The 16,006-nt window shown below is 42.6% G+C and overlaps 1 protein-coding gene across 1 annotated transcript in view; it reads right to left on the bottom strand.

Moving 5' to 3' along the window:
• Positions 1–5,359, bottom strand: part of LOC118413281 (LARGE xylosyl- and glucuronyltransferase 1-like) — a 145,918-nt gene extending 140,559 nt beyond the window's left edge. The window contains 1 exon segment of the mRNA XM_035816545.1: positions 5,181–5,359. The gene's annotated coding sequence lies outside the window, so the exon portion shown is untranslated.
• Between the last annotated feature and the right edge of the window lie 10,647 nt (positions 5,360–16,006).

Below are 16,006 nucleotides of genomic sequence, written 5' to 3'. Positions count from 1 at the left end.
TCATAGTAAAGAAGGTCCTTTCAATTTCAGTTACAATTCCAATCTTGCAACAACAAAAATACTACTGTTCAATCGAATATTCTTCTTGGGCTAAGTATCATCATCATCTTCGCTGCATGTCAGTATTCACTGATGCCAGCCTACTGGAGTAACTACTATAGTATGCTGTTCACAGACACAGACACAAACACACACATATACACACGCCAAACAAAAAAAACTTGCTTCTTGGCAAAGGCAAAAAACTACAGGATCTCAGTGAGACCCTACATCTGTCAGTACAACAGGGATTCAACAAGACATGATGCTCTTGGCTCATCTCCAAGTCCAAGTCCAGCACACCAGCCTTCCCATGGGTCTCACCACTGACAATCTCGGGGAAGGTCTCTGCGCAAGTCCATCTCCTCCGGCAGCCATTAAAGCACCCATTTATCTTATCTTTCCTGTTTGGAGTGTTCCCTCAGCCTTCAACTTATCTTATTTGCCTGGCCTGTGGAGGTATTGAAGCTGGAGTTGTCAGGTAAAAACTAAAATGGGTATACTTTATATGTTGAGCACTCACTCATAGTATACATTTCATGCATTAATGCCATCATGAATCTTATCAAGGATTTGGCATTAAGACTTAAGCTAAAAGGAAAAAACTGAAGAAGACATATTTACCACTAGTAATAATATCAGTTAAGCATAGGTATGCCAGTGAGTCAAAGCTACGTGGCTACACTAAAAAACGCAATAAATTCATTTTCTGGGTTCCTAATTTGTGAACAATTTTGAACCTGATTTTGTTCCAATAGATGAATAATGCTAATACATAACACAGATGAATACACTGTCAGATAATTCAATATCCACGAGCGGAGGGCAGGGGTTCCTGAGGGTTTTCATGGGTTATGAAGGTTTGGTTCACTGCCAGCACAGGCTGCTACAGATACTGTTAGACAACCACTGATCAATGGTGGAAAATAACCTTCCATAAAACCTTCCAATTTCCAGTAGACAATCTAAAACCTTCATGGTAACTGTAGCAATAAAACACGCATGGTAACAACAGAGGCTTCAAGTTCAATAATATTTGAACTCAATAACAGTGACAAGTGCTGTATGTTTTCTTCAAAAGTAAGCTTGTAAAAGTTGTAATTATGTATTGTTTTGACAAGGAGTTCTTTCAGTTTCAAGGAGGCATGTAACAGTAGCCTGGGTACCATCCGATTTCTATGGGGGCTCCTTATACTTGCTAACCTAAAAATAGTTTTAGGGTAGGGAGTGTAAGGAACCGGTAGAAATCGGATGGTACCCAGGCTAGCACAACAGTTAAAAGTTGCCCATGCATCTATGCAGATGCTTAGGGTGGCGCCCATCTCCACTTCGAAGCCCTTGGGCCACACATTTGTGCAAGTCACTATAGCAGGGGGCTAGTCCGCTGGTAGTGATGTGTGTTTAACTTCCATACTCTTCCTCATTAGTGCTGAGTGCTAAGCAGAGAAAGCAGCATGTACCATTTTTAAAGTCTATGGTATGACTCGGCCGGGGATCGATCGAACTCACGACATGCAAGGCAAACACTCTACCCACTGGGCCATTGCACCGGCATCTGCACTAGCACAACAGTGGTTCTTTTAAAAGTGATCTAACAGGTATGTGTTTTTACAAGAAGTGCTCAGCTGATAACAGTCCCCAAATCTGTCCCTCCCCCATCAAAGAAGGCACCTTTGTGAAAATAAACCATCCATCACTGCTGACAGTGTAGTCTGAAAGTCATTTATCATTGGCTCAATTCTCCTATCAACGAACGGATCAGTAAAAAGTCACAACTTACAAATGTGTTATGGTAAGTAGTATCACAATTGTTGATTAATGCCAACTGTTCTGCAGTCCTTCCCTAGTGGCCCACAAACCACAAAAATTCCATTCCAAACATGGAAACTTTTCTTTTATGAATCTACGCCTTAAATTTCCGCTGGCTTGCCAGGAAAGTGCCCATTTCGTCCCAATTTTCACCAGACTGATGGGTAACAAAGATAACGTCCAACCTCATGTGAAAAGACCATCACTGCTGACTACAGTTGACCTGCCAGTTGCCAATTCATGTAGCTAAATTTAAGATAACACAGCTTTGACTGATAGTGATAGGAAGACCGGGACACTAACAAACATGATGTAAACTTTGGGGACAAAGAAAACCATTTGTAAGCCTAGTGCATGATTCTCAAAGCAGAGGTTACGATCTGGGGGGGATAGCAGTGGCCTCAATTTCTTTCAGTAGAGGAGGCAGCCAAATTCCCAAAAGAAACTGCACCCGTACATGTACTAGCCCCTAGCCTCCCTCACCGGCCTCTCTGTGGGCATAGCTGATTTCCGATTCGCGATTTTCAACCAGGAAAGTTCTGATGCCGGGAGAGAAATATACGAAAATCGCCAATTCCCACAGAGAGGCCGGTGAAGGAGGATAACCACCCCTACCGTAACCTTAATCTCCAACCAGATCTACGGTGCATAATGTATAGTATCAAACGTACCATGCCCGTTTGACTCCCCTGGCCAGCTTTGATACTATCTTATGGCACCGTAGGATCTGCTTGGAGATTACCATAACCTCTGCTTGGAGATGGAGAATCCAAATGAGCATCCACCCATGTGTTGTTAGTCCCAAACATGTTAGTGTTAGTTAGTCCCCACCAGCACAGGAGGCAAGAAACAAGCAGCAGGAGCAAATGTTTACTGACTCGTTGAGACAGTCCAGCGATCCCCCTTCCTGTCAGCCTTCTAACAACACGCAGGTATCTGGGCTGGGACTTGCCAGAGGATAATTCATGACTCAGAAAACATGTCCTGCACTAAACTAAAGCCACTCCTTTTTCTGGCATTCTAAACACCTCAAGCTATGCGAGAAGCATTAGGTAAAACCAGGCTGTATAATGCATTGCTCTATACTATGGGGGCTTTGGGAGATTTGCTACAGCTTTCTTGACAGAGAAATACAGTACATACAATGTATTTTTAACCTGCAGGTCAATCTCTGTACTTTGGACAGTGTGGCCCAACACAGAATGTATCAGGTCAAGGATCTTTCATTGACTGGTTTGTTGGAACAATTGCACCAGTCTACAAATCAATAACACAGTCTAACAACAGACACAATATTGACCTACTCAGCCTGCATTTACATGTGTGTACTGTAGCTACCTTGTTATTTTAGATTTATCCAAGAACCTAGAATCACATGTCTTACAATTGCAAGGATTTCTACATGTACTTAAGGTGACTGGTACTGTAGTGAATTGATACATGTTTTTTTATTCCACAGTCTAACAGTAAGAGATACAATATTGACCTACTCAGCCTACATTTACATATATGTACTGTAGCAACCTTGTTATTTAATTAGACTCAGATTTACCCAAGAACATGGAATCACATGTTTTAAACATGCTTTCTACTTGATGACTGGTAGTGAATTGATAGTATTGCATGTTTTTCCTTATGTTTTGAAAACAAATGGACGTGTGACATAGGCTTTAGATCATTTCAACTTGATAAAGATCAGAGGATTTATGTATTTTCATGTACATGTAAGCGCTTTATTTTGTATATTGATATAATTGTAACATAATGTTGATTATAGTCACAGATGAACCTACATTCCAGTAAGTTTTTCCTTTCTTAAATTCTTTTGGCTTCCTTATGATAATAACTTCATAAGTGTGCGACTACAAACTTCTGCATCAAAACCAGAGAGTACGCTCTCAAAACTGAATATTGGGTGATACCAATCCTTCAACTAACGTGCGACAAGCAAATCAATATGACCTTAGCAATAACTGGTCCCACTAATCACCTACACACGCGTTATCACACCAGCTCCGTCCCCGAGCAGCGATTCTCGGGGAAGTAATATTTCATCAGCGGCGCTTCATCAAACAATTTTCACAACATCACCGCCCGGCGCGGTCAATAACCAATTTAAGTAAGAACTAACGCGCCGGCTCTGATTTCGCAGCGACGCTGACCCGCCAACCCCCGGCAGACGTGTGCGCTGAATACGCCACAATTGAAGATGAGTACCTAACCAATAAAAACGACAAAGACACAATCCACACTAGTATTATGTCATCAAGCGCAAAGATATTGCAATCCAATAAACTACTAGTAGACAAGGTTATTACAAGTCACTTAACGTGCCTTATTCTGTGATATTGAATTTTTTTTTATGTTTCATCAATTTTCCACAAGTTTATTGGTGCTGAAACTAATAAATAGACTACCAGAAGCTACCTATCATCACTACCTAGATTTAACAGGGAATTGAGGAAAATATACTTCTCCCAATAATAAATTGGATTTTTACAAATCTCCATAGAAACTTTTTTTGTTATCAGTCTTGCCTAAAGGCTAAATTGTGTTTTGACCAATTTACTTGTTTATTCCACACAATAAACATGCTGAAAGAAATGATCAAAACTACTCTTTCTGTGTGAGAATTCCAACCCTCTAGTAGACAATACAATTCTCTAGAGTAATTAACTAATTACTAATTACAGTTACATAACATAATAGTCATCAGCATTACAATATCGTCATGCAATCAGACAATTGATGAAACTTATCTGTTAACAAAAGGAGCGAAAATCTCAAACGTTTAGCTGGAGGGAACTGATACCCCAACCTTACAATAAAAACTCTCCAAAGTTTATTAACGTTAATACATTCCTAATCACATAAAACGTAATGTTCCTCATAAGTACCGTCAGGATCGATGATTATAACTGCAAGTTTATGGGTTAGAAATTAATCAGGACAGATTAAATTGCGTTTAGAGAGAAGCGAAGTTCCTCAGTTCTTGATGCTGAAAATTATAACGGTGCAAACGACGTGATGATGAAAACATATGGCATGTGGGGACACTGGCAGGCTGAGACCGCGAGCTGCGAACCAAACTACCGGAGGACACACCGGTCCCTGGTCGAAACCAGGAGTGGTAGACACGGACTGGGTCCCGTGTGGAAGACATGGAAGGTTGTAGACATGAGGGACGGGATTTGGGAGACTTTCTGTTCTACCAATCGCCGGGAAATCTCCAGATTCTGGCAGTGCGGTGCGATTGGGATCAGGCAAGTGAACATAAACAAAAAGCAATACCTCTAAAACAACAGCGCTAGCATCCGAACTATGGGACCTACCGCGATGTGCGTTGGTTGGGAATATCCTGGGGATGTTGTCTCTGGTCAGACGCAGTTTTGAGGCAGAAGTCCCAGAAGAAACCGCAGAAATTCGCCTCCGGATGTGAGAAATTCGCCAAAGTCGACTGCACAGTTCACCTCCACTCATGGATGCGCAGTACAGTGGCACACCGGGACATTTCTGCGCAGGGCCGTACCACGTGCGCCCGGAATGTGGGGGTGACGCATGACTTCCTTTTGGGAAATTCCACACATTATATTATCATTCGTGTGCGTGTATTTATGTTGGGAAATATGTCATCGCTCTAATCTATGTTTAGGTCAAAAGTTGAAAACGTTTTTCTATCGATGTGTAACATGCTTTGCTGACTGTTTTCTTGTCATTCTCAATGTCAAGGAGGGCATAAAACGGTTACAAAAGAATGGCGAAAATTATGAACGAGTGAAAGTTTATTCAGGTATTCAGGAAGGGTCCAGTGAAAGTTTATTGCACAACAAAGGAAATGGGTTATATCTAATACAGAGTCAGCTGGCACAGGTGGAATCAGTCAGCACGCGCACACCGTGAACTGCACTGGTTCTCACGGTGATGACGTCACTCCAAGCAGAGGGGAAAAGGTCTTGGAAGGGGTCTATGTCTAAGTCCAAGGGATGGTCGTTGCTCTCTCCACTGCGGTGGCAAATTTTTCCCTCTGCCGGCTGAAGTCCTTCCCCACTGCGTCACCCCCACTGCGGTGGCAAATTTTTCCCTCTGCCGGCTGAAGTCCTTCCCCAGCTTATGTTACTGTTTTAAGCCACCGGAGGAATATGCTTGGAGATTACCGGAGCTTTCCATTTTGTCGGGGTTTTTTTTGTCCACCAGCCCATAAAAAAAAAAAGAACTAGAGTTCGGCGACCTCATACCTCCATGAAAATTTAGAGCTTTCGTAAATTTCATGCAATTGACTTAACACATTAACATAATTTATGCATGTTGTTCATCATTGACTAATGTACACATGTCACAATTATAAAATTCCCATTATTGATCATAAAGCGGTTTTGCAATTTTTACATAAATTATGCAAATAAGTTCCTCATTACCATATTTGGTATCTGCTTATATTCCACCTATCATAATTACCATATGTTACATGTATTGAGGTCCAGTTATTGAAAAAAATGGAATTATACAACTCCCTCATTAATTATGCAAATTAAGTCCTCATTTGCATAACATGTATATCATTATGAACATCTTTGCCTAAGCTACCTGCATGCCTAAAATGCAGGCAATCCGTCGTTCCTTTCTGCAGGTAACCTCTTTGGAGTGTCTTGGCAAAAACACCCCTGCAGTTCCATAATTAAATGTTAGGGGGGTGAAACTTGCCCCACTTTTTTATGGCACTAAAAGCCATCTACCACCTAAATGTCAAGACCATAGCATGACTGGAACAAGAGATACATTGAAAAAACTGCTATGATAGAATATTCTCATTAATTATGCAAATGTACTCCTATTTTGCATAATTAGTATCTTATCTTGTAAAACATTGTCTAAGGTACCTACATACCAAAAATCATGAAAATCCGTTGTTCTCTTCTTGAGTTATAAGTTTTTGACAAAAATGCCCCTGCTATCCCAAAACTAGATGTTAGGGGGCCCAAACTTATGTCATTTCTTCCTGAGCACAAGAGCTATCTAATACTCAAAAATCGTGACCATAGCATGTTCAGAACACCGAGATAGCAAAACCGTAAGTTGCGCTGCAGTACCAAGGGGAGCCACTAGGGGCCCAAAATCTAATCATTTCCAGCTTTTGTCACACACTACCAACACACCAAGTATGAAACCAATCCACCCAACCGTTCATGACACACAGACAAACGCAGGGTAAAATATAACCTCCTTGACATTTCATGGAGGTAAAAAAAAACAGAAAATAGAAAGCACCGCAAAAACGTCTAAATTGCGTCAAGAACAAGCCAAAGCATAACCTCTGAGCTAGAGGGTAGATGGCGTCACAGTATTCAGCCGTGCGATCCGGGAATGCAGTGATGACGTCAAGCTTCCTTCCCGGAATCCTTGCCATGCGTCATGTTCTGCGCGTTCTTATCATTTTCCTGTCGCAGTTTACTTCAACCATTCATAACGCCGTCACCATCAAATGTCTGCATTGACGTGACGCGGCTAGAAGCGATACCACTCAGTTATCTGCTCCAAAGTCTCAATAACAAAGACCTTTTCGCCGTTATGAAAATCGCCTCGTTTGTCTTCAGTTTGACGACAAAAGCAAGGAATTTAGAAAATCCCCGCAAATGCGTCAACCGCGCTCTTATGACCGGACGACCTTGAGAAATTCAGAGACCTGAAGCAAAGTGTAGTTTTCCGTTCCTATGCTAGGGAAAAGTAATCTCCAAGCAGATATTGCGGTGGCACAGTATCATACATAAGCTTGGGAAGGAGTTTAGCCAACATAGGAGTTCCATTCGCCACCGCGAAGGAAAAGTGCTATCTAAATCAATAGAAGCAATAGACTCATTAGCAGGGGAGGGCCTAGGTCATTTTCAAATCTGCAGCGGCCTTAGGGGCACTGATTCGCGATTTTCATCAGAGGCTAACATTCTCAATGCTGGGAAAGGGGGCACTTTAAACAGCAACCAGTTTGTCGTTCTTCGGAAGCCCTTCACATTTACACAAAGGGGCCCGGCCGGGCAGCCTTCCGGAACGATAAATATGATATAAAAGACAACAAAAACACAAAACGGACCAAAAGCAATTCAACGGCATTCCTGGTGCATATTCATTGGCATGAAATCTAATTTTTCGTTTCCGCAAGCAGCCCGGCCGGGCCCCGGGTAGGAAATGTGACGTAGGCCTTAGTGGGGCACAGAACAGGTGGCTCCTGTGAGAATAGGGTCAGAAAATCTGACGTAATGTAATGCGAACCGACGGATTCGTTTCGTTTCGTTCCAGAGGTTTGCTTTCTTTATAGATGTAACGCTAGTTCACCTTTATCCGTTGGGCAACCTATATCCGTTGTATTGAAAAACAGTGTATTTTGGGTCATCAAGTCGACGGACGGTGGTTTCAAGTTGCTATTACTTTCAAACTTTGGCAGTTTGGAACCACTTTCCGTCGACTTATGTCCCAAGACATCCTGTTTTAAAACTAGCCTGGAGTCCAGCCTTGTTCGCTTTGTTCCGATCCCGAAAGTCGCTACTTACGGCCTTCGGAAGCTGAACAAAGCGAACAAGGCTTGACTACCGGCTAGTTTTAAAATACAACGGATATATGTTACCCCGAGAATAAAGGTGAACTAGCGGTAATGTTACATTTTAAGAAAACTTACAAAATACACTGCTTTATCGAAAATCCCTTTGAACAGCTGATGTACCACAAAGGACGCCGACTCATGTTCTTGTAATCGCTTGTGATTGGCTCGAAGTCGGCTCATTTGAATTGTAAAATCTGGGATTACATTGGCTTCCTGTCAAAAATACTGAACAAACGTTGTTGTTGTTTTTGTTGTTGATGTTTTGATAATATGGGCTTTATCTCTGATCCATTCGTAAGACATACTGAATCGTGTATTGCCGCGATAAGCAAGTGTTAGACTTAGATTATGACATGTGAGCTGGTCAGTGAAACAATCCCATCATAGGTAAGGGAGCTTATGGAGTTTCAGAACCGAAAGATGAATATGTGGGATAAGATGATGTACTGATCATGATGTCTGCAGGGATAAATTTGGAGGCCGAGAAAAAAAAACGTTTCCTTTCCTGTGACATTCCACGTCGTCTGAATAGATTTGAATCAAAATATAATTGTTTGTACGATTTGAACATAATGACATGTGTTGGAACTTGGAAATAGACAGAACGAGGCGACAAGAAGGATTGAATGTTTGGGACACAGGGATAAGGAAAGCGCAAGGATGATCTTTATCTTGCCTTCCATTGAAGCCATTTTAACCACAGTCACCGAACTCTCCAAGAAAATTGGCTGGCGGGGGGAAATATGACCTTTTATATGTCACGCTTTCGAAGGAGAGTAGTTGAACAAACAAGGCGACGGAAGAGCGAGGGCATCTAGCGGTTAATGTTAACTACAGCAACTACAGCGTATTTCTACCTAGTAGGCTCACTTGGAAGACAGAATTGCGCGTTTAGTGTGGCCATGGAGACTTGATATCTTTGTGCTTGAAGGCATGGCTATTTCTTGTTCTTTTCTGAGGTGGTACTTCTTTCTGAGAATGACCTTGCCAGGCGGTCATGTGTTTGTCTGAGCCCGATATTTTTAAGGAAGTATTCCTCATGCATGGTGTTGGGCCACTTGGCTGGTTGCATACTTTAAGAAGAGTACAAGTGCTACTAGTGTACTCCAAATCTCATGTGTGTCCAATCCATTCAATTGCTACCATCCTTACATGTCACGTATTGGGGTTGCCGGGCACGACCATTAGTGTACAGTGTATGGCCAAGTCAAACACTCCATTCAGCTCATTTTCTTCCGTCGGTATTAAGCAAATGAAGGCAAGTTGAATAAACAGGACAAAGCCACTGTTACGTATACCCTTTATTCACTGCAAACAATTTAAACCAAGAGGTATTCAATCGAGTGCTAGCCATAAACCGTATGAAGGCTATTCCATCCTAAGCATCCTGGAGGTAGCCTGCAATGGTCCTTGGCTGTGTGGACGGGTGTTGTAATCTTCCAAATGGAATTTGGTCCAATATTGTAGAGGTAGGATATTGCGACTGGATAGAGGATGGTATCCCTATATCTCACCTCATTGAAGTTGCCTGGAATGATGACGAGTTTTATTTTTCATATGGCGATTATAGCGTCCCACACCATGACGCTGCCTCCACCACCAAACACCGAAAGAACCGTTCTTATGCCGTGTCTACGTGCGGTTCTCCTTGCCGCCTCCACGCTTTAATTTGGCCATTCAACTGCCGAAAGGGCAGATATACTGTACTCAAATGTGGTAAAACAAACTTGTATGTTCTGTATACCGAAGGTGACGTGAAAACGTGACGTGAGGATTGATTGAATCACTGACACGCGCGCCAATACCAACAGGACGATACAGCGTTGAACATGTACAGAATCGGGGAAATTTGGGCACTTTTTTTGGTGACCCACTCAAGTAAACAGGCCTGGCGTCCGTTTCATAAGTTTACAATCATAATAAGTTGGATACCATGGGAAAGGGAATCAGACAACCTTTCTATTGATATGTAATACATTGAAATTTATACAGATATAACAGAAATACCATATACCAAAGTTGATATTCCAAACTTTTTGTGTCGAGTTTACTTAGTTCAGCTCCGGCTAATTTTACGTACTTTAAGGTGTTTTTCTCGGGCTTTCTATCAGTTTGCCACCTTTCCTGCATGTCCACCCACTGCGTCCAAACAGGCTGTCGACAAGGAAGGTTGCCATGCAGTTTTGTCAGGCTAGACAATGACATGAGAAGTTAAACACGGGAGGTGAATCAATATTTTCGCGAGACTAGTTGGAGAAGGGTTGTGTGTGAAGGAAGTCTCAGTCCAAAGATTCGTGCCGTTTCAAGAAGCACAACTGAGCGTAGAGAAACATAGAAATTCGCCATGGCCTCGACGGCTAAACCGATTTCCCTACTGTTCGTCTACTTGGTCTTGGCAGGTGGGTGTATTCAAACACTTCTTTAAATCTGAACAGAGTGGATTCTCACTCGTTCTCATTGAAATGTAAAAAATGACATTTTTTTGGTCAAAAAGTAAATCGGCTTTATTTTCAGTGGAAACTACCTGGTTGTTTAGGAAAATTCCTCTTTTAACCATAGCCAAAAAATGACAACTTATTATTTTCGGTCCCATTGGTAATGTATTACAGGGCAGGTAACAAACGTTACCGTAGACTTTACCCTGTTTTCTTCGAAATGACTTACCTTATTGACTGCATCATAGGTATAAGTGGACGTCCCTAGGGACATTTAAAAAGTGGGCAGCTTTTTTACACCAGGTCAAAAAGAAATGTTTTCGCGTTAGCGGGAGTGGCGAGAGCGGAACTGCGAGAGCGGGAGCACCGTGTAAAGAGAGTTCCCGTCGTCGTAGTCCCGCTGTGTTCAAATTTTCTCCCGTCCACTCCGAAGTGTACGCCCGTAGGCTCAGCGGGTGTCCCCGACACTTCAAACTGCGTATAAAGAGAACGCCTAAACCCTGACTCCCGACAGTGAGTTATGGTTTGGGCGATTATTTCAGTGCGTAGCCATTATTTAGCAGGTCATCACTGAAAGAAAGGGATCTTCTATCAAACAGTTCGTTTTGAAAGGGTTTTAAAGTGCTTTTTTATCGAAAATTTTGCGGTCGGAGTTGTGTCAGCGAAACAACAACGTAGTCAGGGACTTGTATTTCTTATGCAAGTCCCGTATTTGAATTTTCAATCACTTGGATGCGGTACGCAAACAAAAAATGAAAGTTTGTTCAATATGACAGCGTGCAGCTAGAAAAACTGCGATCTCTACGGGTAGACTTTCCCGCGGGTGTCCTGCCAGATTTCCGGGCGGTGTGTCTAAAGGGGTCCCGATAGCGGCGTCCCGACAGCGGGAAATTTCACCGCTGACGCGAAAAGCGTAACGTAAAGTGGGCCAGCAATTAGACAGCATCAAACAATGGGGAATTGCTTGTTTCTGTACCGTTTTTAACCGCTCAAAGTATGCAATGAAGATGTAAATGCGGGAATATAGTGCAGTAGATATCAATTTTATACAGATTGCCTCATCCAGAACATTTCCATTTTAAACGCTCTAATATTGAAATATAGGATGAGTAAAACAGGAAGGAAATACATGAGAAATTTGATCGTCACAATGAATTCAACGGTTCCACTCCTTTACAAAAACAGAAGACTGTTACATTGGTTGCCCACACGTTTGTGTCTTGTGTATACTTATGCTGCCCGCGGCAAACGTTACAAATATCTGCTCAAAATGATCATAGTAACGTCAAATCTTCAACAGAATATTTATAACATTAGCTCTAATTTGTAAAGGTTTTGCACTATCGGTTTTTAAATAACACACTATAGGTGTTAATAATTATATGTATATATATACATATAAATATGTATAGGAGCCCATATATATATATATAGAGAGAGAGAGAGAGATAGATATAGATATAGATATAGATCAGTTCATTTCATCCTCATATTCATAAGAGGTGCCACTAATAATATTATTCCTAATATATATATATGGGCTCCTGATAATTAACCATCTAAGTTAATACCCGACCTTCAGTATTCAAACGCACCCCCACCCCCCACCAACCCCGCGTACCAAACATATATAAGCTTAGTGGTACTGCCATAGGTTATGTTTGCATGGATATGTACTCATGAAGAAGTCTGCCACCACCACATTTACCTTTTCTCCTGCTATTTTGCTATTCGCAGACTGCTGTCGATTTCTGCTTACAAATTTCAAGATGAATTGGAAAACTTATTAAACTGTCGACAGAAGGAAGAATAACAGTTTGTACAATTGTTGACTCGATGTGTCACGCAAGGGAATGAAGAAAATATTGACTCAGTCCAAGCTCATTCGAACTACAGCTAGGTCGTGGGTTTCACTTCCTCTCCCTGTCTCTTTGACATCGTTGTCATGTGTCCAATCCTTTGTTTCGTGTGAGTGTTGCATGAGGTTAAACTTGCCCTGGGCAGGCAATTCACGGGCTTTTGTTTGCACTTTCGGGCAGTGTCCCCTTCGTGGCTCCGTGGCCGGGATAAATGTAAGTAGCCACTAATTAGTACTAGACTAAGCGGATCGGTGGTCTATTAAATGGTAGAAATTGGGCAAATAGAGTCAATAGTACCCAAGGGAAGTCGGCCGGCCAGAGGGCCTCCGTCGGCCGGCCAGTTCACTCCTAGGCCAAGCAACTCCAAGTACACTTTTATTCTTAACTTGTCCAAAGTTCACTATTTCTATTCGGCCATGTGGGAGTCTGGTAGAGACTAAAATTTGATTACGACTGGGCCTCGGGTGGAGTTGTGGGTATGTGAGCCGGTACCCGATAACACATACTATTAGACGCCCCCTCCCCCTTTATCCGACGGAAATTGTCCAGCGGGACAATTTCAATTTGGCTTTGGAGCCCGGCCGGTCACCTGTGCAATTAGGACCAAAGCCTTAGCTGAATGACAGCGAATGCAGATCATCATCATCATCTTCACCGGCATGTCAGTGTTCGCTGAGGCTGGCCGTCATTGTTCTCCACACTTGCTACTCCACACATCTGCTGCTGTCCGTTCCATCTGAGCAAGGCTGATCCAATGCTGCAGTAATGCTGCAGATATGTGGCCTCTCAAACATTTCTCACAATTTGTCTGCTTTATAAAAGTATAGCACGTAACATGCAGGGCACAGACCGCCCTACGATCCCTTGTTCAACATGCGCTTCAGTGCCAGTTTGCTTGAGGGCTGTACCGACCTGTACTGTATTTTCTCTTTTTCTGCAATTAAAAAAATATGCCGCGGCCTATTGCCCATGCATCGGACTGTCTTTGTCATTTTCGGGCGTGATCTTTACGTGCCCCGTGGGAAACCCCGTGGCTACAGGGCTATTTTGGGCACGCCCGGGCCCCTGGATGTTTTTATTTTTAACTCGGGGTTAAAATCAACCCAGGATCCGGCGACAAATAAACGCGGTCTAATCAGGAAAACACCAAGAGGCACCCCTAACCGGTAGTCCACAGTAACAACTTTCTGGCTTCAGAGCCCGACCGGGGCTACATGACGGGCAGCAGCGCTGTTGTAGCATTGCTGGGGTATTATTGTTCTGATGAACATTTACGTTCCAATCGATATCGGAATTAAGTGACACAACATTCTTCGGTTTAATACACGATAGTCGTTCCAAGTTTATGATTTGCTTACATTGTTACTTAGGCCTACTGCATACGCAAAGCAAAATATATGTACAGCTTAGATTTTACACTGTTTTCTAACAGCCGTGGCGCTCGGTGATCCATGTACCGACTACGTGGCCCTGGACGAGCCCTCCAGGAGCACCGGCAGCGTCGCGAGTCCAGGCGACCAGTTACGTTGTGACAGCGGCCTAAGGACCCAGTGGTACCGCTTCGTCAGTCCGGCGGGGGGAGAGATACCGACGAACTGCTCTCTTCTGTCTGCCAGCAGCTGCTCAACTCTCGGGCCTGTTTGGATGAAAGGTGAGTCATGAACGTCCATCGCACCTTTCAGACCATTTTTTGGACTATCTTCCATAAATTTATACGTTAATCAAGTGAGCGTTGGTGTATCACTGTATGTATCCGTGTGTCATCAAGGTACCCAACATCAGATCCAGTTGCTTCAGTAACTGACGTATAGACTCACATAGACACGCATGCTTAAGAAACCAGAGCTTACGAGACCCTTCCAAGAGGTCGTATCGGACGACTACAAAGATAGCACAGAATAAAGCATCTAAATGCAGTCGACGCCTAAGCCATCCCTTGAAAATGCCATCCTTCCACAAATAAGAACCCCCAATGATTAGACGACCTGATATCCTTAAAACAGGATATTTACGAATGTGAGGTTGACGGGCAGTGGCTTTAAATGGCAACCATGCATAATAGCAGCCACAGTCCGTCGACCCATAAATGCTCTGTTTAAAGACAACGGATGTAGGTTACCCTGCGGATAAAGGTGAACTAGCGTTACATGATGAACAGCTTGTGCTATACACCTTTCTCACGCGGCGGCCATGATAGATCTAAAACGAGTTCAATGAGGCAAACAAAAGACTGTCCATCATAATTAGTAGTTCAACCAATGATAGCCTGCCAATTAGGAAAACATCCAATAAGAGATTTGGTTGCATGTCCGTCAAATATTTGCATTATTATGTTTTTATTTTGCGTCTCATACGGGGCAGTGGGATCAGTCTATGCTACAATACATTGCTACATCTTTCGGTGCATAACACTTGTTATAATATTTATTATTTGATCTTGTGAAAATTTTTGTGGTCTGGGGAAATACTAAATGGGAGCTGACTTTAGAAATAAATTTTGTTTGTTTGCCTCATTGACCTCGTCTTCAATCTATGATGGCCGCCGCGTGAGAAAGGTGTATTCAAGTGGACAAGTCGATTAATTGATATGCACATTATTTGAATGAGAGACTTATAATGAATGAGAGACATTTATAACACGTCACTTGATAAGGTTGCCGTCTTAACATCATTTAACAAAGGTATGAGGTTGTGGAACTCTAAATTGCATTGTAATATAATAAACAGGGTGTAGTTTCCCCTTGATATATGTGAAGACGAGATTTGTTTCTATGGATAATGAGATAGCATTTCAGGCTTCAACCAAATCCTAAGGAAAGAAACTTTGATCTTAAGTTTGTCAAATACACACCCTATGCTATAGGTTCTCTTCCGACAATATCTGACGGTGAAGTGACAAGGCAAGCTTGTCGCAGGTCATTCAGTAGTAGAGACTGTGAGGCCAACTGTTGGGATATCAACGTCAAGAATTGCCCTGGGCCCCCTGAGCCGTTCTATGTCTATCGTCTACCTCCCACACCTGGCTGTGATGAAGCATATTGTGCAGGTGAGCCAGAGACATGTTGTCAAAAGTCCTGAAGACTCTTATTAGATTTATTTTGAAGGACACAGACATACAAGCCCAGCTTCATTCCGTACGCTTCCCGCTTCTGGAACCGACTGACACAGTCAGTAAAACCGTGAGCTTAAAACCTGAGTGCATTCACGTGATTCAAGCTGACATGTCTAATTTTACAGCAGGATAGACAGTTTGGACAAAATTTGATTGACTGTAT

Source organism: Branchiostoma floridae, chromosome 4, assembly GCF_000003815.2.
Source record: "Branchiostoma floridae strain S238N-H82 chromosome 4, Bfl_VNyyK, whole genome shotgun sequence".
NCBI lineage: Eukaryota > Metazoa > Chordata > Leptocardii > Amphioxiformes > Branchiostomatidae > Branchiostoma > Branchiostoma floridae.
Note: the sequence above shows the minus strand (reverse complement) of the source record. Positions and strands in the feature narration are given on the sequence as shown.